Raw genomic sequence first — 12622 nt, forward strand, 5'->3', positions numbered from 1 at the left:
AGTGAGTCAGGGAAATTATTGTTTTAAAGAATGGGGTTTTTGCAGCTGCCTTTGTGGTGGGGATCAAACATCCAAACCCAGCAGGGAGATGGGAAAAGCTCAGTCTCGAATTTTTTCCATTTTTGTCATTGGAAGGAGCTGAAAGGACACGAGTAAGGAAGTGACAGTTGTTTGGAGGAAGCTTTCCCAGCAGGCAGGCTGTTCTGGAACTGTCCACTAGGGGTCTCCTTACAGGCTTCTCTGAAGCCGCTGCTGGAGACGGGATACCAGGCTAGATGGGCCCATGAATCTGATCTAGGCAGATGGATGCAGGGGTCTGATCTGGAACTGCAGGGAGTGGGGCTATCGGGCTAGATGGGCCCAGTGGTAGGATTTTTTTTTGTTTAACTTGATAAATCCCTTTCCTTTCCCCTGGTGTGTATTTCAAGAAAATGCTGAACATCCCACTTCCTGCAACCATCCCCAGTAACTCCTGTTGGGGAGTATTTGTTTAGATTTATTTCATCCCAGTAAAGCATCCCAGAACAATGAAACCTGTCTCCAAATCCAAGTCTTGAAAAATCACCACTCAGATCCCACCCAAAATCACAAGATTAGCTTTAAAAAAGCACAAAACTTCTTGTTAAAAAATTATGTGTGGTTCTTTTTATTTTAACTCTATATCTTTAAACTTTTCTCCACAAGCAAAGACTTAAAAAAAAATTGGAGTTTCTAATGAAAGCTGTAATTCTTAACTAGTCACCTGACTCCAGTAGCTGGTGCTAAAAGTGAAAACATCAAAAATCCCCAGTGTAGGCCGAGATCAGAAAGAGAAGGAGGGAAATAGAATCTTTGGGGCTTTTAAGACAAAAAAAATCGGAACAAATGTTTTCCCCCAAATAAATGATGTAGGGGCGATTTCATGGGAATTCTTCAGAGAGATCTCTAGGCAACTTTCCTGGAGGTACTCGCCAATCCTCTACTGAAGGTTCCTTGGCAGAGCTGCTTTGTTCCTTCCCCCATTGTAGGAAGCTTTCCCGTTCCACTTGGCAGTCATTTGTGCAGGGACCAAAGTGGCAGAGAGAAGAGCAGCACGGCCCAGGTACCGAGTCTGAAGCCACATGTGTGCCAAAGATGCACCTTGCATCCTTGCTTAACCTCAGGAGTGAGATATTGGCTTCCATGACCCCAGCCTGTGGAAAATGGTGGTAGAATTTACAACATTGTCCCTAGTTGCCTGCTCTGATCCCCTTAAAAAACTACATAGAGCCTTTGCCCCATCTTGAATGCCCAACTCCCTGTTTAGGGGGCTTGCCAAAGGACATTGAGAAAGTGATTGGTATGTTACAAGAGGTGTATTTTACTGTAATGATTCAACGCTGTGCATGAACTGACAATCATGCGTCTGTGCATTGTTTCTTGTGCTTCTGCAGATGTGGCCTTCAGGGGAACCCCTTACACACCGGCGGAGCACCTCCTTCCTAGATAAGGAAGCGACCAAGGCAGAGCAAGGGGGACATGTTCCAAGAGGTGCTCCAATCCTCAGAGGCTGAAAAAAGAGAACACAGTTCATTCCCACCACGCAGTGCTTGTTTCCCGAGCCCAAAAGCGATGGGCTGCCATGTGCAGCTGCTCTGTGAATGCCAAAAGTAATCTGGTGTTGTTTCTTTCCAGGGAATACAGCAGGTCAGACAACTCTGATTCCTTTTCATATTAGGAGTTCATGATATACATTCATGATGATGTGTCCATAACAGTGACCACAACAGTAGAGAGCAATGCGGGATCCATCCTTTCAGACAGAGATGGCGGGCACACAGTAAACAGGAGCTGTTGAAAAATGCCACGAAACACAGTCAGAAATGCATGGAATGCTGGGATGGAAAGAACTGCATTATGGGATGTTGAGTCTGCGCCCATGATGCACTGAGATCCACTCTGCCTTCCCACAACTCCTAGATGGCAAGTAGCTCACTGGGATTGCTAGTACAGTGCACTGCTCTCACTGTCGATGCTACAGCACCCAAGTGTGGATGTGCTCTGCCGACAAAAGGAGCGTAGTGTGACCAGGCACAGTGATGTAATTATAGTGCTTTTTGATCATCATGTTAGGCTGGTTTCGCCATTTTGGTTTCCTATTGTTGTTGTTTGCCTTCCATGTCGGATCTCTTCTTCGTCGCCAAGTTGGCACTCTTTTTGAATAATGGCGGGAAAGTAGAAGCAGGAAAAGTCACCTGACTCGGTGAAATCTGCCCAGCAACAGCAGACTATATAGAGGTTGTGTGCCCTGTAGGAGGTGCTTCACACCCCAGTGGCAGCCATGCTTGTTCCGTGTCACCTTGGAAGAAGAAGCCTATACCTCCTGATACCGATCCTGTTCCTGTGTCGTTGTGGTCCTCGTTGCTGTCCCATTGTGATCCTTGGTGGTGTGATCTCCTGGTGGTTCCTGATCCAGTTGTGGTCCCGGTCCTGGGTGTCGTCCCAGTCCCCTGTATTCCTGGGAAGGAAATGCTGATGTACAGAATTACTTGTTTGTATTTGTAATCCACTTTTGGGGTCCAAATTAAGCCAATTTAAGTTAACTATCAAATTGTTTTCTTTGATCACTCTTTGTTTATGCTTTATCCCATCTCCATTGTGTTATTGGTGGGGAGAAAGTGTCCTGAAAGTCCAAGTACACTATATCCACTGCAAAAACTCCAGAAGAGACCGCGAAAAAGCAAAGACGACATGCTGCACGAAGTGATGCATCAATCTCTCACAGAGAAGCAAAAAGCGCAGGAGTGGAGGGAGAGGGAGAGCAGGATCCGCAAGGAAAATGCAGCACACCGGAAGCAAAGCACGGAGCGGCTGATAAGCATCCTGGAGCGCCAAGCGGACTCTATCCAGGCGCTCATAGCTATGCAGGTGGAGCACTACCGCCCCCCCCCGTAGCCCTTGTGCCAAAGCTCTTTCCCTTGTGCCCCCATGTCAGCTCCAACCCCCCTTCCCCAACATCCGGGTTCTTACCACCACCAGCTGCCTCCCACACCTGTATGTTCACCAACCAGCCCTGAGAACTATGACCCTTACCCTCTGCACTCAACCCCCATCACCATGCAGTATAGCCATCCTGAAGTGCAGCAGTCATTGCACAGCACTCCAGACAGGACATATGCAAATCTGTGATTGTACCGTTCCCCACCTCACCCCCTTGCCCTTTCTGATTCCTAAAAAGTTCAATACATTAATTTTCTTTTCAATAAATGGATTTTTTGGCTTTGAAAACAGTCTTTATTATTGCATAAAGTAAAGAAACAGGCACTGCAAATCAGCTTAGCAAGCACAGATTCCTACTAACATTGTAACCACTGCACTTCACTCCCGTGCAAGGCACCAAACATTACTGTTGGTTTTCAGCCTCAAATTCCTCCCTCAAAGCATCCCTAATCCTTGCAGCCATGTGCTGGGCCTCTCTAATAGCCCTGTTCTCTGGCTGTGCAAATTCAGCCTCCAGGCGTTGAACCTCGGAGGTCCATGCCTGACTGAATCTTTCACCCTTCCCTTCACAAATATTACGGAGGGTACAGCACGCGGATATAACCGCGGGGATGCTGTTTTCGCCCAAGTCCAGCTTCCCATACAGAGATCGCCAGCGGCCTTTTAAACGGCCAAAAGCACACTCCACAGTCATTCGGCACCGGCTCAGCCTGTAGTTGAACCGTTCCTTGCTGCTGTCAAGGCTCTCTGTGTACGGTTTCATGAGCCACGGCATTAACGGGTAAGCGGGGTCTCCAAGGATCACAATGGGCATTTCGATGTCCTACTGTGATCTTCCGGTCTGGGAAAAAAGTCCTGGCCTGCAGCTTCCTGAAGAGGCCAGTGTTCCGAAAGATGCGTGCATCATGCACCTTTCTGGGCCAGCCTGCGTTAATGTCAATGAAACGCACACGGTGATCCACAAGCGCCTAGAGAACCATAGAGAAATACCCCTTCCGATTAACGTACTCGGATGCTAGGTGGGGTGGTGCCAGAATAGGAATATGCGTCCCATCTATCGCCCCTCCACAGTTAGGGAAACCCATTTGTGCAAAGCCATCCACAATGTCCTGCATGTTCCCCAGCGTCACAGTTCTTCTTAGCAGGATGTGATTAATGGCCCTGCAAACTTGCATCAACACAATTCCAATGGTCAACTTTCCCACTCCAAACTGGTTCGCGACCGATCGGTAGCTGTCTGGAGTTGCCAGCTTCCAGACTGCTATAGCCACCCGCTTCTCCACCGTCAGGGCAGCTCTCAATCTCGTGTCCCTGCGCCGCAGGGTGGGGGCGAGCTCCTCACACAGTCCCATGAAAGTGGCTTTTCTCTTCCGAAAGTTCTGCATCCCAGACTTGCATGACGATGTGATCCTACCACTCAGTGCTTGTTTCCCGAGCCCAAAAGCGGTGTTCCACGGTGCTGAGCATGTCTGTGAATGCCACAAGCAATTTCGTGGTTGTACGCATTACGCGACTTGCTATCATCGTCGGCCTCCTCACTGCCACTTTGGATCTTAAGGAATAGCTCAGCTGCCAAACGTGATGTGCTGCCGAGACTCGTCAGCATACTCCTCAGCAGTTCAGGCTCCTTTTCCCGCAGACCAAAATGGAACACAGATCGCGCTGCACAGAAACCGTTGAAAGATGGCACCAAACGTGGACGGAAACACAGGGATTGCTGGGACGTGAAGTGATGCATCACAGGGTGTTGGGACAGGAACCAGAATGCCCCACCCCCTCTGCCCCCTTCCCACAACCCACGGTGCCAGAATGGGAAGAGGTGCTCTGTGGGATAGCTGCCCATAATGCACCACTCCGAACACTGCTGCAAATGTGGCCACAACAGTGCGCTGGTAGCTGTCAGTGTGGCCAGACTGCAGCGCTTTCCCGACTCAGCTGTACAAAGACAGGTTTAACTCCCAGCGCTGTACAGCTGCAAGTGTAGCCATACCCAAAGTCTCTCACCAAAGTAACTGTCTAAGCAAAGTAACCGTCATGGGATAAGAGAGAAGGTCCTCTCACGGATCAATAACTGGTTAAAAGATAGGAAACAAAGGATATGAATAAATGGTCAGTTTTCATAGTGGAGAGAGGTAAATAGTGGGGTCCAGCTGGGGCCCGTACTGCGATCTGTGCTGTACCCCGTAATGCTTTATGGGAATATGACATAACTGGAATATGTTTTATGCTACCTTTGCCATGTAACATATCTCTGTAAAGGTTATGGTCTACGGTATCTATTCATCCTATTTATACACATATATCATTTTTGTACTTGAAGTTAAGAATATTGGCTGTATACTTGCTTGATTTCTAAGTAAGCTTTGTGAGGCATTGGATCAGCTTCTTTAGAAAGGAATTTGCAAAGTTAAGTGCCCAATCAAGAAGCACTTAAGGAACAATGCATCTTGGAATGCTCCAATCCACATAAGAAGTCTTCCTGGAGACATACAAGATACCATGTGGGCAATGGCTTCTGCCTGTAAAGACTGTGAGTCATGCACGGACATGTGACTTGCCCAGGTGACTCCAGAACTCCATCTTGGAGCTGGACTTTGGATAGGAGAGAGGAGGGGGTCTCCACCCACAAGAGAAAGTCTATTTAAGACCCCTCCATGGTGGTCTTGAGCTGGCTAAAGAGAGAGCCTCTCCACCCCCAAGGATATCTGAAAGAAACTGGAACAAAGGACAATAACCACAGGGGGTGTGAGTGATTGCTGGACCCAGACTAGAAGGAGGCTAGTCTGTAAAAGGAAGCTTACTGGTGAGGTTTTTACCTGTACTCAGTTGTATGACTGTATTAGACTTAGATTTGTGTGTTTTATTTTATTTTACTTGGTAATTCACTTTGTTCTGTCTGTTACTACTTTGAACCACTTAAATCCTACTTTCTGTATTTAATAAAATCACTTTTTACTTATTAATTTACCCGGAGTATGTGTTAATACCGGGTTGGGGGGGGGAACAGCTGTGCATATCTCTCTATCAGTGTTATAGAGGGCGAACAATTTATGAGTTTACCCTGTATAAGCTTTATACAGGGTAAAACGGATTTATTTGGGTTTAGACCCCATTGGGAGCTGGGCATCTGAGTGTTAAAGACAGGAACACTTCCGTTAGCTGATTTCAGTTAAGCCTGCAGCTGTTAGGGGACGTGGTTCAGACCCTGGGTCTGGGTTTGCAGCAGGCTAATGGGTCTGGCTCAAACCAGGCAGGGCACTGAAGTCCTAAGATGCCAGGGCAGGAAAGCAGGGGCAGAAGTAGTCTCGGCTCATCAGGTGGCAGCTCCCAAGGGGTTTCTGTGATTCAACCCGTCACAAACATATTAACAAATGATCTGGAAAAAGGGGGTAAACAGTGAGGCGGCACAGTGTGCAGATGATACAAAATGACTAAAGATAGTTAAATCCAAATCAGACTATGAAGAGTTATGTAGTTTCTCATAAAACTAGGCAACAAAATGGCAGATGAAATTCCATGTTGATAAGTGCAAAGTAATGCACATGGGAAAACATAATCCCAACCATATATATAGATATATCCCCAAAATGACGGGGTCTAAATTAGCTGTTCCCTGAAAACACCCACTCCATGTGCAGCAGCAGTCAAAAAAAAAGCTAACAGAATGTTAGGAACTATTAGAAATGGATAGATAATAAGGCAGACAAATATGGTGCCACTATATAAATCCATGGTACGCCCACACCTTGAATACTGCATGCAGTTCTGGTCTCCCCATCTCAAAAAACATATATTAGAATTAGACAAAGTACAGAAAAGGGCAAAAAATGATTGGGGGTATGGAACAGCTTCCATATGAGAGATTAAAAAGACTGGGACTGTTCATCTTATAAAAGAACCGACTAAAAGGGGCTACATAGAATTCTATAACATCATGACAGGTGAATAGGGAAGTGTTATTTACCCTTCACGTCACACGAGAAGCAGGGGACAGCCAATGAAATTAATAGGCAGCAGGTTTAAAACAAACATAAGGAAGTACTTCATATAGAACAGTTAACCTGTGGAACTCATTGCCAGGAGATGTTGTGAAGGCTAAAAGTATAACTAGGTTAAAAAAGAATTAGATCAGCTCATGGAGGATCGGTCCATCGATGGCTATTAGCCAAGATGGTCAGAGATGCAACCCCATGCTCTGGGTGTCCCTAAACCTCCAACTGCCAGAAGCTGGGACTCGGTGATACTCAATAATACTCACTCAATAATAACCCTGTTCTGTTCATTCCCTCTGAAGCATCTGGCATTGGCCACTGTCAGTAGACAGGATACTGAGCTAGATGGACCACTGGTCTGACTCAATATGGCCGTTCTTATGTTCTAAGGGGACACCTATGGTTTTTTCCAGTCAAATGTCAATTCAATTACAAAACAAAGTTTATAGCTCATAGCAGGAAATTCCCCAGTAAAAAGCTTAGTTAAAGTTGTCAGTGTTGCCATGAACTGAGTTTTGCTTGTGGGTGTTGTAACTGCAGGGCGCGGTGCCCCCCAGAGTGGAGTCGTTACACCGGGACAGCTACGTGACTATGGAACAACTAAAGATGGATAGTTACGTGGGAATAACTAAGTTTCACCTGGAATAGCTAGAGTGGGGTAAGTACACCAGGTCAGCTGTGCTAGTTGGTTTTCCCCAGTGCAGACAAACCCTTATTCTACTACCTCCAGAGCCTTCCAAAAACACAACCCTGGCACTCTCCTTCCTCTGTCCCCAGACATTGTGAATTAGTGGGGAGGGGTCCCACACACTTGGGGTGGGGGGTAGCAGCCCAGGTTTCATGCCGTGCGGGATCTCTAGTGGTCAGGAAGGTCCAAGCACTGGCTGAAGACTCCCCCGCTGTCGGGAATTTGTGAGATCTCTCTGCACCGTGGATCCGCTTGTGCTGGTTGCGGTTGGTGCTCTGGGTGAAGCCCTTCCCGCAGAGCCGACACTGGTGTGGGTCCGGCAGTGCTCAATCAGCACCGAGCTGTGACTACTCTTCCAGCAAACGGCACAGGCATAGGGGCGCTCGCCGGTGTGGGTGAGGTGGTGCCGGATAAAATTGGTGCTGCGGCCAAAGCCCTTCCCACAGTCAGAGCATTTATAGGGTCTCTCTGCCACATGGTCCATCTGGATCAAAGCCGACACCGCAGCAGGCCTGATGAGAGGGTTAACCCCTCGCAGCCTGGATGTGTGGAGGGTTGCTCCCAGCCACGGGTCCTCTCATGCTGGTTGCAGTTGGAGCTCTGGCTGAAGCCTTTCCCACAGCCGGGACATTTGTAGGTGCGCTCCCCTGTGTGAGATCTCCGGTGCCGGAGACAAGGTCTGTGCTCCAGCCATAGCTCTTCCCACACACTGGGCAGCAGTGCGTTCTCTCCCCTTTGCTGGGTCTCTGCTGCCCAGAGGGATACCTCAAATCTACCTCCTCTCCAGTGGATCTTTCCCCTGAGGGGTCTCCACACTGCCCTGCTCCAGGATGTTCCATGTGGCTCTGCTCCCACAGATTCTTCCCACTGGATATTCTCTCTCTCCATCCTGGCATCTGCTGGGAGAGGTTGAGAACTCAGCCAGGTCCCCTTCCCTGTGCCAGGGAGAGATGCAGGGGCAAAGGGAGCAGAAAACCTGCTGGTCAGGAAGCAAATCCCCCAAATTCTTCCCCCGAGAGGAGGGGTTGGGTCTGCTCCATCGGAGCTCCCAGAGAAAGGCTGGGGGAGGGGATGGCTCCTGCTCTAACCCAATAGATCCCATTCCCCTCCCAGAGCTGGGGCGAGAACCCAGGAGTCCTAGCTCCCAGGCCTACGCAGGTAAGGTCACTGCAGCGGCTCCACCCTAGCAGAGAAAACTAGTTTTGGGAGCAGTAGATTTTTATCAGTAAGCGTCAGTCACTGTCGATTGCAGGGCGCGCTCGCAAACCGATGAAAACATGTTTCCACCAATAATAGTGAGAATTGACAGGCAACATAAGAAAAATGCGGCTTGAGAACTTCTTAGAGTTTGATTGAAGGCTATTGACTTTGCATGTTTTGACATGCAATGTGGACAGTTTGTGTTTTAACAGGTATAAAGCTGGAACTGGGTGAATCTTGGTGTTTGCTGCCATTAAATAATTAGCCTGACCCTCCCCCACCACTGTTTGCAACTGTGAACATTTAAATCAATGCAAATAAAAAAAAGGCTTAAAAATAAGCACTGATGTTATCCGTCAATATCATAAAAAACAAAACGCAAATTCTGCCAAGCCTACTCATAACCCACAACTCCCACTGGGGGTGGAGTGGAGGAGTGATAGCTCAGTGGTTTGAGCACTGGCCTGCTAAACCCAGGGTTGTGAGTGGGGCATTTAGGAATTTGGGGCAAAAATCTGTCTGGGGATTGGTCCTGCTTTGAGCAGGGGGTTGGACTAGATGACCTCCCTTCCAACGCTGATGTTCTATGACCCGGATCAAGGTCACTCAGGGTACGTCTGTGCTTTAAAACCCAAAGCAGAGAGTCCAAGACCTGGCGCCTACAGACTCAGGCTTGTGTTCCGGCGCTAAAAGCTGCTGTGTAGACATTGCGGCTCAGGCTGGAGCTCAGGCCCTGAAGCCTAGGGAGGCTGGTGGGCTGTCGATGTGAAAATGCCATGTAGACGTACCCCCAGCAGCGCCATCCCTTCCCCAACCCCCTGAGCTGCTGGCCAGAGCCTGTCCCAGCCTGATCTGCCTGCAGACGTCCATGCTCCCTGCCCTCAATGAGAGCTGAAGTCCAGCTTCCCCCTCCCCCACAGCCACCCCAGCTGGGAAAGGTCCTCCCTGGGGGATCGTCCAGCTTAAACCCTCCAGCCTGCTCCCAACATGGATCTCAGCCAGGGAGTGATCCCTGCTGCCCCCGACAGATCGGTTATTGACTCCCCTGTGTCACAGCCAGCCCCCTTCTCAAACCACCCCCACCCCCATAAAGAATAATTCATTCCAGGGCTTTGGCCACATGGGGATCCCCCAGCCCATCCAAGGGCACCAACACCCAGCCCGGGCTCCCCACCTCCACAGACACTTTAGGGGTGCATCCCCCCAGGTCTCCTTGGAAGCCTGGGAAATAACCACCAGCACCTTTCCCTCTGGGGTCCCCTCCACCTACCTGGGTGGGGGCTATAGGGACTCCTGGGAGAGGGGTGAGGTCTAGTGGGTTAGAGCAGAGGGGCTGAGAGCCAGGACTCCTGGGTTCTAGAGAGCCAGGTCTCCTGGGTTCTGTTCCCAGCACTGCAGGGGAGTGAGGTTATTTCTAGCAACCCCCCTGGGGGATCCTACGGAGGAGCCCCCATTCCAGCACCTACCGGCTTGCCTGGATGTGGAGAGGAAGCAGCAAGTAGACGGCTGCATGGGGGGAGACAGTGGAGCCACATGGAGCAGCTCATGTGGGGTGCAGGGGCTGCAGCACCCAGCTCTATCTTGGGAGAGGCACAGGCAGCAGGACCCACCCCCGCTTCCACCTGAGCTCTCTGGTTCTGCACCTCCCCCCGCAAGGGCATGTGAGAAAGAGGGTTTTCTCCAGGGGGGGCCTTATGGGAGAGGTAGCCCCCCCCCAAGAAAACCCTAGGAAAGCTGCATAATTCGTATGGCAGAATTGAGGGGAAGGGGAGTCAGGATTCCTGGGTTCTCTCCCCAGCTCTGAGAGGGAAGCAGGGACCTAGTGGTTACAGCAGGGGGACTGGGAGTCACGACTCCTGGGTTCTCTCCCTTTCCCCACCATACACTCCCTGTGTTACCTGGCTCAACACGCCAGTCACAGCGCCTGGGGCCCAGTTACCGTGGTGTGTGTCTGTCTGGATCTGCCAGCTTCCCGAGTTTGCCAGCACTGGAGTTTTAGGAATTAACCTCTCCCATGGGGCGAGTGCAGGGCCGAACTCAATACCGTGGCACGGCAACACACTGATTTTCAAACTGTCCCAGCAGACTGAATGCTTTGAGGAAAGCGTGGAAGTCAAAGATCTGTGCAGCGGGGAAGGAGCTCCCCCAGGGAGAGGACGCCTGCTCCTTTCTTGACAGCCAGCCAGAACATCTGCGCGCCTCGTGGCCAGGGCAGCCTCGGTGTTGTCTTTCACTGTCCCCACACAGGGTGGGTCTAAGGCTCAAGCCCCTCAACTTGCTCAGCCATGAGAACAGCTCGAGGAATCCCCAGCCCCAAACAAGGACTCTCAGTGGAGTCCAATCAGCTCTGCCATTAAACCCCAGAAAGGAGCAGAGCAAATAGTGGCGAGGACTCTTTACGCAGCATCCACATGGCCAGGTGAGACCACCTGCCCCCACCCCCACTCCCATTTTTACTGGGATTTGGCATCCTTCCCCCTGCTTAGCGAGTGAGTTTAGGGAGCCACCCCCCGCCCCCGGTCCATCAGGGCAGGCTAAGTACAGTTCTGCTGCTCTTTCCTCGGACAATACGGCTGACCACATTTCCCCTCCCTGCACACAAACACTGACATGCTGTAACCCAGCACCAGCCAACATTGATCATTTTGGCAAAGCAGCTCCATCAGGCTGCGCACCCAGGCAGAGCAAACACGGGCTGCTCCTGAAGTCTTTGCTCCCAGCTCCTCACTCCGCCAGGGGAGATCCCATTCAGGCCCTGCTGACATGGCTCTGAAATATCAACTGTTTTCACCATTGGCCAAACCTGCTGCATCCCTGCCCCAGGGCGGTGCTGCTAATGTTCCCACTCCCTCCCGGTCAGCGCCCCGCAACACACACTGAAGGTGATGGCACTGCGAGGGTTAAAAAAAATCGACCGCGTTGCAGGGTGAGAATGTTTATTGTCTCATAGACAAGCATAAGCCTCTAATATCTATACACACAGTATAGTAGGGGCTAGATGGGAATGGATATAAGGGTCTATATGGACGCATAGGTCAAGAGGCCAAGGTTAGGGAGGGCCCTGGGCTGTGGGAGATCAGGGGGGTCAGGCAGGGCCCTGGGCTGTGGGGGTTCAGGGGGGTCAGGCGGGGCCCTGGGCTGTGGGGATTTGGGGTGGTCAGGCAGGGCCCTGGGCTGTGGGGGTTCAGTGGGGCAGAGAGGACGCCACAGTGGGGAACTGGCTGGGTCAGAGGGATGGGGAATGAGATATGGGGCCTTTCCCCTCTAGGCGGGGCTGGCTCCAATCTGGCTGCCTTGGGAGGTGGGGAATGGAGTATGGAGTCTGTCCCCTCCAGGGGGTGCTGCCTCTGATCCGGACCTAGGCCTGGCGAGATTCTCTCTCCTCTAGTCCCCTTGCGAATGGCTGCTGGTTTCCCTTCCCCAGTTACAAGCCAATGACGGGCCGTGTGGGCGACCAGACTGTTCCTCACCCCAAGCCCTAGACTGTGGCTCCGTCGTCCTTCTCCCTCTATCCATGCAGGGCCATCCAGACCCCTCTGTCTATCCCCATACAGAGCCTTATCTGTGCAGCCCCATAGACCCTTATCTCTGCATTTCCCCATACAGACCCCTCTGTCTATCCCTGCAGCCCCATGCTGAAAGCTCTGCTCCAGGAATTATTTGGGGGCAGTTCTGGCCTGCTCTGTGCAGGCGGTCAGATGAGATGATCACAACGGTCTCTTCTGGCCTCGGACTCTGAAGCTATCCCCACTTATTGCCCTGGTGTGGAACATTTTCCCGCGAG

This window comes from Mauremys mutica, chromosome 4 (genome assembly GCF_020497125.1).
Source record: "Mauremys mutica isolate MM-2020 ecotype Southern chromosome 4, ASM2049712v1, whole genome shotgun sequence".
Taxonomy (NCBI): Eukaryota; Metazoa; Chordata; order Testudines; family Geoemydidae; genus Mauremys; species Mauremys mutica.